Source organism: Scaptodrosophila lebanonensis, unplaced genomic scaffold (assembly GCF_003285725.1).
Source record: "Scaptodrosophila lebanonensis strain 11010-0011.00,11010-0021.00 unplaced genomic scaffold, SlebRS2 tig00000092-arrow-pilon, whole genome shotgun sequence".
Classification (NCBI taxonomy): Eukaryota; Metazoa; Arthropoda; class Insecta; order Diptera; family Drosophilidae; genus Scaptodrosophila; species Scaptodrosophila lebanonensis.
The window spans coordinates 1,449,083-1,465,830 of NW_022060566.1; the positions used below are offsets into that span (position 1 = coordinate 1,449,083).

General features: G+C 35.5%; 1 protein-coding gene across 1 annotated transcript in view; it reads left to right on the forward strand.

Moving 5' to 3' along the window:
- The window catches only part of LOC115627111 (zinc finger CCCH domain-containing protein 13), a 72,509-nt gene that overhangs the window by 43,164 nt on the left and 12,597 nt on the right, over positions 1–16,748 (forward strand). The window lies entirely within an intron of this gene.

Here is a 16,748-nt window from a genome sequence, read left to right on the forward strand (position 1 = left end):
GGGCAGGGCAGAAGAAAAAAAAATCCCATAATTGAAACAGAAACCGAAACAATGCGGTCCAAAAATATCACAGAAACATGCCATTGCGATGCCGGTGCCGGTGCCGGTGCTGATGCTGATGCCGTTGTCAGGCTTGTGGCACAACAGAGGTGATCAAAAAAAAAAAAAAAAAAAAAAACACACACACACACACACAAACATGCCACACGACCTCGTGACTGCCCAGCAGTTCTGCGAATGAGTAGAGAGCCAGCACCTTCAAGAAATGCGAATTGTTTAATTTCCTTTTTATTCATTTCTAACAGATATCTGTCAATATCATAAACATAAAACATAACATAAAAACATACGGGATATGCATTCAGATATTAAAAATAAAAACAATAGAAACAACAACAAAAATGAATTAGAAATTACAATAATTTTTTTTAAAAAAGTAAAGATATTAAAAGCAACAAAAAGTATTATTCAGACCTTAAGAAATTAAGTATGCATGATTTAATCGAGCTGGCAGAGCTCTCATGGCCAAAGAGATGGCTCAATTGATTATAGTTACCAGCTTTTTAGGTTGCCCTTTTTAAACTCAGCCTTCGCCTTCAATAGTTCTGCACTCTACTAGTCTAGATATGAAATTAAATGCAGCTGAACTTCGAGTATCCGTGATGCTCAAAACATATCTCCTTCAAGTGGATCCTCGAATATTGGAACCAAACTCATTCGCTTGGGCTTGGCGAGCAATGTTTACGATTTCGTCTTCAGATATATTAGATATAGGACCACCTTGAGGTAGCTTCAATCCGGGCGGTATTATTATACGAAAAAAATAGGCATAATGCATATATGTGTGTGTTACAGATAAGTCTTCATTAATAGAGGTCAACCACTCAAATGAGCCTGTTAATACAGGTCCAGAAACAAACAGCTTTCAATTTACCTGTTTCTATCCGAAATTATTTAAAAAGCACCATTTAAGTTAATATTTCATAAACATTTTCATTCAAACCGGGGGTTTATGCTTCAAAATTTCCACCTGCTCTCAAACGAAATCTCTCTGCGCTTTCTTCCCCGACCGGTTCGGAGATTCCTCTTATTACATTTATTTTCAGTTTCTTTTAATTAATTAGCTATTAATTAATGTAGGTTTCCTTTTACTGTTTGCTCAGGTGTCTATAAACGCCTGTGAATAAAATTCCCCCCATCGAGTCGGAGGCATTTATTAGACATTCTTGTAATTAGATTAGAATTTTCCTATTTAGGCTTTTTTAGCTTATAAGGCTTCATTATAATTTTACCGCCAGCTTGTGTTTGTCGAATTAAAAAAAATAAATAAACACAGTTTTGCCACATAATTATGGCGTATCGAAAGAACTTTTGGAAAATAAGAAAACAGTATTATGTTTACAACGTTCGTAAAAAGCGCCATGTTTTTGGATCTAAAAAATAATACTTTGTGGCATAACCTTGAAATAAATTGAGCTGAAATTGATACTTTATTGTTCTCCAAGTTAAATTACTTAGCACTTAGCAAGAGATTGTCTTAGATTGTCTAAGGTATTCGTATTTATATGTAATTTTCTGTTATTTTCTTTTCATTGTGTATTTCTGAGTTGCTTGTGTTAATTTTCCTCTAAAATTGTATTCTTCCTGTTCGGGTATCAGTGCTTCTTGCCAGCGCCAATCTTTCAAGAGCGAGTTTCTGGTTGAATATGCGAACAAAAAGTAATCAATGAAATTTATTTATAAATAATTGAGAGACAATTTTCTGTGGATTTAAATCAACAAAAACAGAAGAGGCCAGAAACTGGAAGATCAGCGAAATGTTGGTGACTCATGCTTTGATAAACGCACATAACTATTGTATGTTGCTGAAAAGAAGAAGCAGACCCCGAGCTAGTAGCACAACTTATTGGCTACGAAAAATTCTAGTTAACGTAATACTTGTATGTAATTGTTGTTCATTTATGCAGTTGAAGTTTCTCTTTTTTTATAATTTCTTAAAATGAATGTTTTATGTTTTTTTTTCGTCGTAAGCGATTCACACTCCCTGAGGCATATTTGGGGGGCCTTTCAAAACAGCTCTAGCTTCAACTTTCAGCGCACAGGTGTAATTTTTGTTGTTGTTGTTGTTGTTGGTACTGTTACTGTTTTGTTGCTGTTGTGGCTGAAGCTAGAACTTTTGGCCCGCTGTAGAGAGCGGTGTCATGTTAGCCGCCCAGCGGAAACGGCCAACTAAATAGTGGATAAGAGACGTGAAGGCAACCAGAGGCCAAAGACTTTAGGCATTTTACAGTTTGTTGCACAATAAGCCAAAAGTTGAAGTCCACATAGCTTGCTCACAATTGTAGATATGTAGCAGACAACATACATAGTATATGGTAGATATATATATTTTTTTAGCTGCCGAAGCTCAAAGTTTTGTGGCTGCATTTTTGTATTGCTGCCCCCACCATCGGCACTGTCCTACACTCTGTTTTGAAAAAAGAGCATTTGATATTTTTAAAAAGCTGACCTCAAATTTAACGACTACGTTTAGGCTTTTGGTGTTTTTTTTTCGGTTGATTCTGCCATTTTTCTTATTTATTAGCTTGCGGTTTTTTAAGTGATTCTTGCTATTCTAAAATAAGAATTTTAATTATACCCGAAAATCCCAAAAGACACAAACCAGCTTCGGCATGCGCCACAGTCCTGACAATGACATCACGCAACAACAACAATAACAAGTAATTGAAGAAGAAGAATAAGACATCATCATCATCACAGAGGCAACAACAACAACACCTGCTTCGATCAACCAAGCATTCTTCATGATTATCGGCAGCAAAAAAAAAAGAAGAGCGAGAGAAGGGGCCGAAAAAAGTCATGCCATGATATTAATTATAAACGCCTCAAGCATCTAACTATATGGTGTTTTTTTTTTTAGCTTCTTCTTTTAAAGCAAATCGCATTATAGTTTGGTAAACAGGAGAATAAGAAGAAGCACAAATGTCATTAAAAACATGACCAGACAGCGACTGGTGTTACATAGAATTTTGTGAAGTGAAGCATAATTGCGATCAATACGGAATCAGAATTTTTCGGTTTGATGTTCTCCTAGTTTCGTTGCGCAATTTGTCACAAAGTCTGCCTTTATTTACAATCATTCTATATTTAGAAATCGTTCTTTGACGCATGAAATTGCACTCGGCATAGAACAATGCACAATGCCAACAAAGTTCTCAATGCACGCATTCCACGCGTTTCCATTCAATGCTGTCTCGTCTTTGATGAGACTTTTGGGCACATCTCTCAAAAAACGAGTACAGTTTATGGGAATTGACTGGAAAGCGTTTTTTCCCCCAGACTTGACTTTCATATATATTTTAATTTTATTTTTATTAGTTTTCAATATAAACATACTTCAGCATCAAAACAAATATGAAAAGGCTTTTCAAACTATAAAAAATAACTTGGCGTTTGGTTTTTTTATGTACGTAGTCATAGGAGTAGATATAATAGACATATAGTATATATATAATATAAGTATATACAGAGTAGATATATAATAAGTAACTAGCTAACTAAGCTTTCTTGCTCCGAGCTGCTTCTTCAGCAACTTCGCCAACATTTTTCATTCCATGCATATCAGCATTACATAATATTAACAAAGTGCTTAGAAATCCGTTTCCCTATTCAATAACTTGTGAGTGGAATTTCCCACATTTTCCTGTAACTCCTTCAATCAATCCAACAGCTCGAAGCAAGCGTTTTCTTCATTACTCATCACTTTTTTCCACCCTTTTCTATTTCCCTTTTGTCCCTTTTCGCTCATCTCTTTGTTGGCATTAATTCAGTGACTTGCTTGACTAGTTTCTATCTGCCGTTTATTTATTTCCTTGTATTCCATCCCATTTATTCTCCATTATCTTATTTTATTATGCTTCTGTGCCATATTGCTTTGCTTACGAGTATTTCATTTATATATTTTCTCTTGGCTTAAATCTTTTTATTTAAGCCCAGTTCTCTGCTTAATTTATTTCCTTCTACTCAGCTCTCCCTCTTATTTAAGCTTCTCTACATTTTTAATTCCGTTCTGGAAAAGCACATAGTTTTCGTATCATATGCGAGACTCTCTTGTTCCTCCCTTACATTTTGAAGTCTCTCTTTCTGTTATTATCTTACCTTTTGGCTTTTGTTTCCCCCCTCAGCCAACACCAGCAGCTTGCTGCTGTTCTAGACTTTTGTCATTTCATTGTCAACATGTCACTGAACTTGCCGACAGAACGAAGAAGATGGCAGACAGAATATGCTGGCTGGAGAGTCAGAGAATCTTACATTCAGTCAACCTTATAGCGAGGGAGCGAGCGATGGAGAAGCTGCTGTGCTTTTCGCTTAAAAGAAAATAATTAACATAAATTAATAGGAAATGAGTGGAAACGGCGCGCACAGCGACAATAATAAGCGTTGAAACAGTTAAATGGCATTAACATGTAAAACAACAACAATAACAACAATGATGGCCAAAACAGTGGCCACTACAGCAACATTAATGTAAGAAAGCAAAGCACAGTTTGTGTCTTAAGTCTTTTGTTTTGACTTGAAGCTGCGCGGCGTTGGCGTCTATTTTATTTTGTTTTTCAGCAGTCGTTACATAAGCCTGCAAGTTATTTATGGTGCATAGAGAATGACATGCAGCACAAAAATACACACACACACACACATACACACATACACATTGCGAAAAGTTGGCGCGCCTCATTGCACTTAAATGTTTGTTATTGTTGTTGTTGGTAGCCCATCTAATCAGCACCTGTCAGGCATATGTGTGTTTGTGTGTGTGTGTGTGTGTGTGTAAGTGCAATAAGGAAGCAAAATCTGATGTTTGTTGTGCGTGTGTGTTCGTTCGGTCGTTGGGCTTCCAACTCTTGATTCGCTTTGTGGGTTTGTTTTTCTTCACATCTCTCCCATATCTATACTCGTATATCGTATTTCTTCTACTTTTTTTTGTTTACCTTGCCTTGCCTTGCCTTCATGCCACAATTATTTAAGCATTATGCACAGACATATTATATATTATTGTCTTTATTATACAATAGTACTACACACTCGTGCTCGAGCTTTGCAAAAAATAAAAATATTGAAGCAAATAGCCGGCGAGTCGATAAATGAACAAATAAATCAATCAATGCGCACATTAAACAAATCATTTGCTCTGTGTTGGCGTGCACTTTCACTTGATAATAATTTGTATAAATAGAAATTTCTATTTATCGTTGTAATTCGTACATTTTGCGTGCAGTAATGCAAAAAAAAATAAATAAATAAATAATTAAACAAAAATTGCCGAGCTACTACTTGTAACAATATTTTCTCAGAAATACTCGTACCTTTGAAACATTGTTATGCCCAAAAGCAATCATGCCAAGTCGAAGTATAAATCGAGCAATCATAATCCTAAGTAAGGCTTATAATACGCTACATTCGGCTTAAGTATGAATATTATTGAATATTGTTTGAAGATCTAGCTGGCATTATGTTTTGAACGGCTCTTCAGAAAAAATAGTCTGGCCTATTTAAACGGTAATCAACATAAATAAATGAATCTAAGTACTAAATAGTCTTAGCAAACTTAGACGAGAAATCAACTTATGTTTAAATAATATAACATAGCTTCATTAATTGTTTATGATCAGTCAATATATATATATATAAACATTATACAAGTATGTGTAATTATAAAAATTGCAAAATAATTATTATTCTTTCAGTTTTATTTTTTTGATCAAATATAAAAATATAAAATATATAAATATAATTTTTAAAGTTCGTCCTACACTGCACTTTAGGCTTATTGTTTAAGGATATATATAAATTTTGTCCTTATTCCCTATGAAGAAGGCAGGGACTATTACAACTTTAGTTTTATTTTTGATCAAAAAATCATTATTTAATGAGTCTTTTTTTTGCTTATAAATAATGAGTAAAGTATAATATAACTTAAAATTAATAAATTGTGAGAGAACGAATAAAAATTAAAATTTTTTTATCATTGTGAATATGCAAGATAGTCCTAAAAGAAGGATATTGGTGTAATCCTCCTTTTCTCAAAGCTACTATAAATTAATGATTATTTCGCTTTAAAAAAAAAACAAACCTACTTGAATACAAAGTTCTCTCGAAAAGTGCCTGGATAGGACATTATATATATATATAACTACGAGCATATATAGTTTTATGCAATGATTTTTATGTTCGACTACTTGCAACATAATGAATAATTGTTAATTTTTCGTGCATATAATTAATTACAAACCACATTTATTTTATATACCCTTTATGGCTGTCATAGAAATACTCATAATATATGTACCTACAATTTTGATTTAACGTTTAACTAACATAGAAAATTACTGGAAACACTTTTCGTCGCGCAAATATTTCAAATACGAGTATTTCCAAAGCGAAAGTGTAAGAAGGTCTCTGTACAATCGCGTAATCAATAATTCGTAATTGTTTTCGTTTTTTCATACAGAAATAAGTATGACTCGTTTGTTTGCACTTCATATTTGTGCAATCATGTTGGTTGAAAGTGTTTGCACAATTCCCCACTCAAATTATACTCATAATAATTAGCTGACTTTTTCCAATGCGATTCATTCCCATGCCTTCGCCACTTTTGAGCAATTCACGCAACTTCATTGGCCCCAAAAGGGTTTCTTAACTTTTAATGCAAATAGGCCATATAATCATATAATATTGTGGCTGGCGTATAATTTCACGCTGCATTGGTTCGAGTGGCCTGGCCAGGTCTGCTCTGGCCTGTAAGCATTTTAACTTACGAGTATTGTCGATGGGTCGAGCATTCGATCGCGTGGTTATACAACAAGCCAGTCGCAGTCACATGCAAACAATCAAGGCTGAAGCCACGCCCATATATATACTATATTGGAGGGGAAAACAGGCAATTGGGCGCATCTTTGATAAATTGATTGATAAGCCAAACATCAATCACGACTTGATGGCTAATGGCGTCGGGCGCTCAAGACGCGCTCATTAATTGGCCAGATCGCTTTTATGACTTAAATGTTGGCTGCGGCTGCGGCAACACAACTATGGAGCTGCGACTAATTTCAAGCCTCATGGCGCGCTCAACTCAACTCCGTTAAGTCGAAATCAAAGCTCTGTTTTATTTCGTTTTGTTCGTTTGTGAATTCGAAGAAATACCAGACACCCGCATGAAGTAAAAGCGGCAGTCATATCAACTAAACACAGATCCGCTGATCAATTTCTGTTGCACCCCTTCACACACTCCCACCCAAACACTATGATGTAGTACAGTCAAGCCTCACTCTAATAATTTTCATTAAAAAAAACATTTTCCCCCACTTCCGGGACCAATTTTCCAATAACAACACACAATATTTAAGCAACAGTAGCTGGAAGTGAACGAGAAGGAAATGGTGGGTTTTTCAAAGTACGAGTTGAAAAATCAATGGAATAATTTTCATAAAAAAATCATTTTCCCCCACTTGCGGGACCAACTATCCACAAAATGTAAGCAGCAGTAGCTGGAACTGAACGAGTAGGAAATGGTGGGTTTTTCAAATTAAGAGTTAAAGAATCAATAGAATGCTCATAATTTTCATTAACAAAATCAATTTTCCCCCACTTTCGGGACCAATTTTCCAACAACTACCCGCAAAATGTAAGCAACAGTAGCTGGAACTGAACGAGAATAAAACGGTACGAGTTGAAGAATCAATAAAGACAAATACTTACCAAAAAACAATAAATATTTACTAGGAAATATGAAAGGCCCCTTAATCAGCTATAGGTTTTTTTTTTTGAAGAACAGTTGCGTCCATTATACGGTCGTTCTACCGCAGCTCTCTGTGCATAAAACCCAATCATATTTGGGCAATCTTTACGCTATGTTAACGCTTCGTAACTTTGCAATTACAACTCGACGTACCTACTCCATAAATTAAGCAGCAGCAACAACAACAACAACAATAGCACCATCTGCTACAATAGATATTCTGCTTCTAGCTTGGCTAAGTGCGGGCTCTTTATTTTGATCTACTTTGCTTGCTTAACTCGCTTTACCAAAAATAAAAAATAAATTAAATGATATAATTACTATTTTTTCCCCCTTACTTTTTTATGCGCACAAGTTTCCTGTTACACTTGCCTTTTGTTTTGTTCTTATCTTTCTTCACGTACCTCTGTATTCTCTTTTCAGTGTGTTGCTTCAAGAAACTTTTGGGCGCGTGGCCCAGTATTTGTACACATACTATATTTTTTTTACTTAGTATATAAGGTTGTAAATGCGTCAGCGATTTAAAGCGTTGTGAGTGTTTTTAGCTTTTAGAGCCATAGGCGTTGAACTTTATGAAGATTCTAGGAAGTGACACAATTAAAGGCACATGCCAAGCGCACCCGACAATCGAGCTGGAGAAAACAAACAGCTCATCTATCTACTAAGTAGTTGAAAGAAAGTTGGTAAAGAGGCTGTTCTCCAAGTTTTTAAAGCTAACTTAAATTAACTTAACTCTGTCAATGTCTTAGGCTAAATATTGTATAATTAACTTTGATAATTAATTAAAATATTGCTTTATTTATGTGCTGCATTCTTCAACAACCTTTTACACCACTTGACAGAAATCCTATATAGAAAATAAAGTTTGCCTCGAAAAGCACAATTCTTCTTGAACTCAACCCACTTGCTTCTAGTTTAGTCCTTCAGACTTATCCAGTGTGTTAAGAAAAAGTGTATTTCTGGGTCTCTGGAAACAAGATTTCTGCCTTATAGCATAGATGTCATTTAGAACCAATCTTCTTATATTTTTTATAAATCTTGGCTCCAAACTATGTATTCTCTTAACGTTTTTATAAGCCTTATAGTAATAATTATCAAGACAATTTCTATTTACAGCTTAAATTTTTTAAGAATGTCGAACAAGCTCTAAAATGTAACCAAAAACCGCATAAGGATAAGTAAGGCGTAGAAAACTGGAACCATTTCTAGAACTTACTATTCTATAGATTACGATTCTACTGGTTACCTTTTTAAGAAAGTTTCTTCTAATATCTAAAACGTTCTTCGCAATGTTTGCCAAGCGGTCAAGAGAATTGACGCTCGCATTAAGAACCAACTCGGGTACATATAAGACCTCCAATTGGGGTAAAAGGGTTATGGCTAAGAATACGTAGGACTTAAAAGAATTCAGAAGATATGTTTATTTTATAAAGTAAGGGAATTTCATGATTTTGATTTAACTTTCGTTATAGATAATATAATTGATTGGAAAATAATATTATTGTAGAGATGTGGAAAGCTGTATGTTTAAGACCACCAATTGGGGTAAAAGGGCTATAGCTAAGCAAACGTGTGTAAATATGTTTCTGGCTTATCATTAGTCATATTGTAGATTGCTACTAATTGTATCGATCTAAGAACTTGCGAGAATTTAGAAGCGAAGAGGTGTTTATTTCATAAACTAAAAGAATTTCATGATTTTGATTTACAATTCGTTCAAAAATGCAAATGATTGGAAAATAATTTTACCGTAGAGCTGTGGAAAGCTGCTTAAAATCTGTCTAAGTCGCAGAAACTTTCTAGAACCCCTTGCTGACTACACAATTCCCAATCAATGATGATGATGATGATGATACCTACAATTGAGCTCTGTAAGGTGTGACTTATAGCGGTTCTCCTACCTGCCTACACGAAAATTCCAGAGGCCGTCATCATCAGCATAAGCGCCTGCTGATCTGAATGGCAATCATTGAATGAGATGATTGAAGTGCTCCTCGGAAACGCGCCCATGCCTCAATTGTCAATCTTCAATTCATTTCACTTCTGTGTGCCTGGGCTGTCTGAGTGGCTCGCCAAGACAATTTATTTATGCGCTAATCACATCAAATAGATCAGATTTCTTTACAGTGGCTGGCTGGCTGGGTCTCTGTGCGTAGGTGCTGAAGCGACTTTGCCTCAGTTTTTGGGGCCAGAAGCGCATTATACGGCTATGGGGAAAAATTTCACTTGTTGGCGCTGCCTTTGTGCCTGTCAATCAAATGTTGAAGACGGTGCAGTCGCTGGGGCGCGTCGTCTAGTGTTTGTGGGTTGCCCAGCTATCTGTCAGTAAGTAAAGGCATGTGAGTCTGTCTGCCTCTGCATAAATAGACAGTTAAAATGTTTTAATTTTATTTTCATTCAGCTTTGTCACAGAAACACACGCACACACGCACACACACACACACTCTCACCCAGTGAAGCCTAATCTATGGAGTGTGGAGCTGTTGTTGATTGGTTTTTCAAATCAGCCAGCGAGAGCTCGACATCGAGTTCGGCTCTCGGCACGGCCTGGACGCTGCTAATGATGATTACCCACTTTTCCCATTCGAAGTCATTTTATGGTATGGTGTGGTGTGGTATGGAGTGGTACGGTATGGCAAGGCATGGGAAGGCAAAAGCATAAAAATCAAAAGCGGTTTAACGCGTTTCTCGCCTTACTCGCCCGAGTAAAAATCTCTTTCATTGCAATTCAATTAAAAACGCTTAACGCGCTCGTCGCACCCAAAAGAAAGCCAACCAGGCTGGGGCAGGCCATCACCATCACCAACATCAGTTAGTCAGTCAACCAGTCAGTCACTCAGTCAGTCAGACAGTCAGGCTGGCTAGCTGGCCAACCTGCCCACTTAGCCGATATACATTTATCGCTTGTACAATAATATACATACATATATTGCACAAACATTGCGCGATAATTGTATTCTCATCACTGTACTGGGATCTTTCGATTATTATTCAGCTATAGATAAGCCTGCGGTAAAAAACTCGTCGTTTACAAAACCTCAATGAATATGCACAGCAAGTTTAGTGAGTCTAGCTCTAATACTTTCTAAGATACTTGCGTTCATACAGACAAACAAAACGAATCGTTTAGTTAGAAGCACATTCACTCAGCAAGCCCTTTTGGTAGAGGTAGAAAAATAAGTTCTTAACAGATAAGTAGCTAACAACTCAAAGAGATGAAATAAATGTCTTTTGGGCTTAATGCAGAAAGTTATGTAGAAACACAACACCGACATTGAAATACTCTGTATATATGTGCAAAATATTTATAGAAGAAGAAAATTCTAAAATACACATTTTCATAAAAGGCATCCTGGATGGGATTTGGTAAGAGCTAGAGGCTCTTAGAGTCTCCGAGATATAGATGATTATACGCATAGTGTTACGGTAAACCCCTAATAGCGGTAAAGTGGGGGGCGCATCTAAAAATAAAAATAAAAGCACAAAGGGCATCCTTTTGGCAAAATTTGGTGTGTCTAGCTTTTATATTCTGTGAGAACTAGGCGTTCATACGGACAAATGGCCATAAATATCAATAAATTTGTTGCAAGCTTTCGAATAAATTTGCTCGCATTTGAAGCTTAAGAATCTGGTACGATTTATCAATATACTTTTATGGGGTAGTGTGTGCAGTCACTTGTTCGAGTTCGGTCGATGGCGACTACAAATCAGTTAGTGGAGCGCATGCCTGGCGGCTAACTTTTGTTGTTGTTGTTGCTGTTGTTGTTGTTAATGGAGCTATTGTTGTTGTTGTCGGCTGCCTGCTGGCTGCTGCTATTTGTAGCTTCTTCCTTTTGATGGCCGACCAGAGCCTGGCCTTGGCTTGGCTTGGCTTGGCTTGGCTTGCCTTGGCTTGGCTTAGCAAAGCAGGCAACTTGTTTACAGACACACACACAGATCATCTACAAGTATAAAAGCAATTTTGATATTATTTCTTCTGCATCTTGTTGTTTATTAAATTTCACCAAAAAATGCTGGCACAACCAGTCGGATGGATGGTCCGGTAACTCGCATCGACAACTTAATGGCAATGGTATCATCGAGTATTAAGTGCATCGTGCATTTTTCTACAGTTTTCCCAAAAGTGAAATTCCTCGCCGAAAGCTTTTGCCATTGCATGTCAGCAGGTTAGCAGGGATTTGTCAAAAACGCATTCGGTGAAATTTTTTCTCAGCGATAGAAAACTTTAGCACTAAAGTCGTTGTTGTTGTTGTTGTTGTTGTTGTTGTTGCTGAACTCATTAATCAAATGGCGCACTTGTGCGCAAATAAGTTTTTCTTTTTATTATTTGTAGTATGCATGTATTTTTATTTATTATTTTTCTTGTTAACCCACAACGTGCTCCAATTGCACATTTCAGTTATCGCCCGATAGCGCAACGTTTTTGTTTTGAACTTGGCCAGCTTGTTGGGCGTGCAATGCATAAATAAATAAATAAATAAATAAATAAATGCTCCATGTGCATAACTGAAGTACACACACATACTATATATATATATATATATATATATATATATATAGCCACACATTCGGCACGTGCCAAATGCTAAGATGCCAAAAATAAAGAACAATGTATAAGGCCCTGGGTCAAATGTTGCTGTTCTTGTTCTCTTTCTTGTCGTTGTTGTTGTTGTTGTTTCTGGTTGCAAAGTTTATCGCGCCAGCTGGGCACGCTATATGGGTCAGGGTCAAGGTCAAGCTCAGGTTCGTTGCATTTTAGAGCAGTTCTTTAGTGGGAGTTGCTAAATACATACTTGGGCTTTTTCAATCATCTAGTACTTACTCTTATTTATAATTACAAATATATGTAAATATTTTAAATAACTTTTCAAAGAAAAACATCGAGTTGGTAGGCCTAGAGAGTAGAGAAATAAGTCACCACTATATCTTTATTCGAAAATATCCGAAAAAGCTGCCTCCTTTTATTTCCAATTCTTAAAAAATAAAGAAGCTGGAATTAGCCAAACAGTATATAAATATATATATATATGTATAAATGAATCAGATTCGTTATAGTAACGTATCCAATAGCAATAGCAATCTGATACATTCATGAAACAGAAGATAGGGAAACCCAACATCACATAAACGGAATTCTTGAATTCAATTTCAATTTTTTTAATTATACTTTTATATTTATAGCCTAAATTAAACTTACAGTTAAATGCAAATACAAATTAAACTAGGTGTTCAGTCTTAATAATTACTAAGTGAAAGAAAATTAATACTAAAGATACTTATAATTTGTAAAACAGTTTAGGAGGCGACCCTACAAAAAATAAGGATGTCCACCTGGAATATAGGACCGTACTGCGTACCTTGTTGTTGAATCCACTACTGGTTTCTACTTGGTATCTGGCGGTCTAGTTGCTGAGGATGATCTTTGAGTAGCTGGTTATGGCCATCTGGGTTCTTGTTCGAAACTTCTCCGAACTCAAAAACAAAACAATCCCAAACTATGTTGCACTAAAATATAATTAATATCTTTTTTTCATTTATACAAAACAATCGAATGAATGTGAGAGACTCTTTTCTTATTTTTAGAATGGTTTGTGTTACTAAAGGCGTGTGGATGCCTTGAGAGCATTGTGAAAAGAGCTTAGAAGTTAGCTTCGTCTGCCCTAATTGTGTTTTACAACAAAACTTTTATTTCAAATTCCAAATACTAGTATCCGTACTATCCTATATCACGAGGAATAGTCAAAGCGATCAGATCTGGCTACAACGCCCATAATACGGAATTTGGTTTCCATATAAAGTTTTTAATACAACATATATGTGGCCTAGGGATGTAAAAAAAATCGATGTATCGAGCATCGACGATGTTTTTACCACGACGCATCGATGTTTTCCGATGGTTTTTGGCTAACGATGCATCGTCGATCCATCGATGTTTGTCCAAACATCGAACATCATTCATGTTTTGTTGGGCGGTCACATTTCTTTGTGCGGTTTACCGAAGAAGGTATATTTGTATTATAAATTATTTGATGTTTTCATTAAAATGTGTATTTTGTAATATGTATACATTTTAGATTGTTAAGCACTTGATCTTCATTTTTTCGTATATAATGTCACACTTGATATGCTTGAACGCGTTGTTGTTTTTAAAACTGTATATAATCCGTTTTTTTCTATGGAAAGTTAATTTTTTAAAACATCGATGCATCGATGTTTTATTGCCATGCATCGACCATTCATCGATTTTTTATGTACATGAATATCGATGTTTTCCCTTCGACTTACATCCCTATAGTAGCCTGACATAGTCGGTCTCTTCGTCCAAAAAAAGACTCCATGCATAGCTCTAGTACTGTGGGACTAGTGATTCAAACAGACAGGCGGACATTGCGATTCCTGCTGTTCATAGTGGAAACTCTCTTGCCCGGACACTCAGGGTCGGTCAAATTTTTGTCCGTCCAAGGAGATACTTAAATACTTTATACACCGATCAAATGTTTTGGAAAAAGTGTCCATTAAGGGAGTTTTCACTGTATATGTGACTCTAACATCTACACATGTATCATTCCTCCTTCTGGGTGTTATAAACTGACACACCCTTCACGTTTTAGTGAAGAGTGCTAAAAAATTAAATGCTATTTGGAAACTCATTCATCATAGGTTTTGCATATATATCTCTAATAAACAAAGACATATACATATATCTGCAATATACAAATGTATTTAGTTATTAAGCAGACAAAAGAGTTGCTTCTTCAGCTCTCAATGATTTTTTTCGTTAAATATTTATTGCTGATCCAGTGCATGTCGATGGACATTTTCGAAAGTGAGTTTCCTTTAAATGTTTCAGCGAACACATTAACGTGGCACACATACTCGTACATACATACATATATTCGAGTATATACGTATGTATATATGTACATACATATATCAGTGGATCGGCCGAACAAGGCGCCAATGGATTGGCTACTAAATTTGACCATTTCCGTTTCCGTGCCCAAAAAGAAAACCAAAATCCAATCCAATCTATGGTAGCCAGTAGAACGAATTTCACTAACCAGCAACAACAACAATATTAACAGCAATAACAACAACAACAACAAGAGCCATGCTAACGATCCCCAAGAGTGCCTGCCAAGTTTTCCAAGTCAAGTTTGGCTTTTGTGGCAGATAGGTGCCTTTTATTTTGTTGTTGTGGCTGATTTCTGTGGAAAACTTGTAGAATGCGCGACGACGGCTTCTCAAAGTGTTCAATGCTATCGATACTCGTAACATGAAAAGCAGCAGCAGCAACAACAACAAGTGCCATACACCTGTCTTCGGCCAAAAAGCATGCATTGCATTGCTGTTGCTGTTTCTGTTGTTGTTGTTGCTTTTCTTGTTGTTGCTGTTGCTGTTCAATGTTGCCAGCAAGCGTGTAAACGCTGAGGTGAGCGCGGGAGCGTTGCAGGGACAGAGTCGAGCGCTGCGCCCAAAACTCAACAACTTTTAATTTCAACACATTCCAAGCGCACACAAACACACACACACACACATACATAGATGCATGCACAGCCACAGTGGGACGTTGCTATAACGAACAACCAATTCTGTAAACGAGCTCTTCAAAGACAAAATTAACTAAAACGCCTATTGTGATAACAATGAATGGATTCAAAAATTTCAAGTGTTTATTTGATTGATATACTGGATGAATAATAAAATAATAAATCTTCCATCTATCTTCTAAATAAATATCTTTGTGATTTTAGAATAGTTCTTCACCGATTCAACGATATAACGAACGATCAATTCTGTAAACGAGCTCTTTAAAGGCAAAATTAACGAAAAACGTCTTTAAATGCATAATAATAAATAGATTCAAAGATTTCAAGTGTTTATTTGATTGATATATGGTATAAATAATAAATCTTCTATCTACCTTCTATAAAAATATCTTTGTGATTCTAGAATAGTTCTTCACCGATTCAACGATATAACGAACGATCAATTCTGGAAACGAGCTCTTTAAAGACAAAATTAACTAAAACGCCTATTGTGATAATAATGAATGTATTCAAAAATTTCAAGTATTTATTTGATTAATATATGTTATAAATAATAAAATAATAAATCTTCTATCTACCTTCTATAAAAATATCTTTGTGATTCTAGAATAGTTCTTCACCGATTCAACGATATAACGAACGATCAATTCTGGAAACGAGCTCTTTAAAGACAACATTTGTCGAAATTAACGAAAATGTATCATAGTAAATAATAATAAATAGCTGCAATAATTTCCAGAGTTTATTTTATTGATATACTTATGTATAGCATAAATAACAAAATAATAAATCTTTATCTCTTTTCTATATATATTCTGTTGTGAAAACTTGAAAAGTTCTTCACCGATTGAGCTCAAACTTGCCAGACATTGTAAAATTCGATTCTTCGATTTTTCTTATCTGCTTATCCATTAATATACTTACCAGTAAAATGCTTCATCTTAACAATCACCTGCTGCCAATCTGTCCGCTTGGATTAGGCAATCTAAGTGCATTTCATATCGCGATCGAGGTAATTGAATGGCAAATTGTAAGGTTATGTTTTGTGTATTTGTTTTCAAAATTTTAGAAACTTTGCCAATAGATGGTGTTCTCTACCTCATTGCTACCAACATGGGACATGAGTAGAAAAAAGTTGTATACAAATTTTAGCCCGCTTAGAAATGAACATTTCTAATTTAAAGATTTGTTGTCTCTACACAAATAACTGATTAAATCATATTAGTTATAGGAACTAACACAATCACACACATGCACCAATAATTTAAGTATAAGTATGTCATATTTTACTATTAAAAGTATTTTATATATTTATTTATAAACTTATCCTACTAGCGTTACAATTACCAGATTACTTATTACGCTAGTCATTACATATATATTTCAATTTAATTCAGTTAATT